The sequence below is a fragment of the Sus scrofa genome, chromosome 9, assembly GCF_000003025.6.
Source record: "Sus scrofa isolate TJ Tabasco breed Duroc chromosome 9, Sscrofa11.1, whole genome shotgun sequence".
Lineage (NCBI taxonomy): Eukaryota > Metazoa > Chordata > Mammalia > Artiodactyla > Suidae > Sus > Sus scrofa.
The window spans coordinates 81,835,334-81,837,653 of record NC_010451.4 but is presented as its reverse complement, the minus strand read 5'-3'; positions in this window follow the sequence as shown (position 1 = coordinate 81,837,653).

Here is a 2,320-nt window from a genome sequence, read left to right as displayed (position 1 = left end):
GGAGCAGGGGGGTGTAGCCCGGAAGCGTGCGTCACGTTTGCGTCCATTCTCCGCCTTTCTACAGCGCTGAAGGCCTGGTGCTGTGCTCGATCGGTCTACCTGTTTCGTTACCTTGGTCTCCTAAGACTTAGAGGTAAAATTTGGCCGCTCGAGCTCTGAAGATTTAAAAATGGTGGTACCCCCTCCGTTTTCTGTGACTCTGTCAGGCTGTTTCCCTTTGCGAAGGGGAAAGACGTGTACTGTTTGCCTCAAACCTGTTTGCCTCTTCAAGTGACCCCTGACACTAGAGACGCTAGGAGTGAGATAAACTGGTCGATAGCCATGTCTGGCAGCCAAAAAGTCACATCTGTTTTAATTTAGAATCTCGTGATTATTAGAAGAAAACAGTGAGTGGGCGGGAACCGGCTTTGGTTTTGTTCTGGTTGTTTTTGTTTTTGCGCAAGGTGCGCCCTCCCCCGCCCCCTAAGTGCTTAATTACAAGGGTGTGAGTCTGCTCAAATACTGTGTTTCAGCTCATCTCTGTGACTTGGGTCTACTCTCCTTAACACCTCAAAGCGTTAAGAAAATGAGAATAACAATACAGAGTTGTTTTGAGGGTTAAATGAGATAATGGAAATGACTGTCAAGCTCAGGCTACTCATTGCCTGCACTGTTTAATGTTTAGTGAATGAAAGTCATTGTTATAATCAGGGTAACAGCATGTATATATAGTAACCCAGGAAGAAAGTCATAGTAATTTATTTCTATGTTCTGACAGGATAGATTTGTTTGACCAAGAGAATATGAAGATATGTAAAAAAAAGTAAGAAATCAAAGCAATATGAATCCCCCCCCCCGCGCCCCCCCGCCCAGCAGCATGTGGAAGTTCCCAGGCCAGGCCAGGGATGGAAAAATAACAAATATATAATTTTAATACCAAAATTATATATATATGTGTAAGATAATGAGCTTTCTCACACTATATTGGTGAAGATATAAGCTCATAAAATTACTAGCAAGCAGTTAGGCATTATGTAGCAAGAGTATTAAAAATTTAAATTTTCACATCCTGCATTCACATCCTTTGGAATTTATCCTGACCCTAATGAGAACTAATATGATTTTTGTACAAAATGTTTTCATTTAAATATCCAACAATGCCATGTTGATTAAATCATTCTCCACCCTTTTTAGCCCTTGTCTTCCTGTGGGCCATTGAGTAAATCATTTATCCCATCAAATTTTCTCCTAAAAGTGGGTAGAGGAATGGTTATTTTCCACTAACATTTTTTGAAATTTCAAAATAAATAGTATAGCTAAAACAAATCAGAACATGCGAGAGAAGAAAGAAGAGCAACTTATGTATCTATTCTGACAGTCCACCTGTATGACTCTACAGGATAACTTAATATAGAATAGCCATGCAATGAGATCTGGTAAAGCCCATGTTATGTTACATAAGAAGTGATAATAGTATATCACTAAGTAAAAGCAGTATGCAGTAGCTAGTATATGAAGTATTATAAAGGCTGGAAAATATATTCACATTTAGAACATATAGATATAAATGGAAGAAACCATGCAAAATATAGTCATTTGTAATCTGAGGCTATTTTCATTTGGTCTACTACATGCATTTTTGAATTAGCAAGTTTAACTTTTTGGATAAAAGTTTTTTCTTTTTTTAATTCTCATGGGAATACTTACTCATTATTCTCTCAACTATCTTTATCACTTAACTTTAAAAATTCTGGCTGCACAGCATGTCCTTATCCAAATAACTGGATTTCACATAGGAGTGAGTCTTTTTAAAAGAAGATCGCTGTAATAAGCAGTTTAGTGGCATGGTTAGAAATATAGCCTTTACAGCCACATTACCTGAGGATGAGCCCAGCCTGATTGGGATATACAGAGTTTGTATAAGATACTTAACCTTCTTTATACCTAACTTATTATCTGTAAAATGGGGATAGTAATAATGCCAGTCTCAATGGGTCTTACCCAGGAGTTGGCACCCTAAGTTATGTAGTAAATTTAAATGTTATTATGAAAAATTTATTGCCCAAATAACAATGAATATTTTTAAAAATAGGTGTTGAATACTTGGTGCATTTGCTCCTGTACTCTGATTTTCATCACTAAAGGACATTTTGAAAGGAAAATTACTGGCAAAGCTTGCAATTGTTTGGTTAACAATGATTTCCTGAGTTCCATTTCAGTCTCTGTGATAACAGATATGAAGGCCATATCCTTTAAAAGTCCAGGAGAACTCTGAATAGGTGATAATTCTTCTGTAGTGATTTCTGGTTGTACTCACCAATGATACTGGAGCTAAGGAATT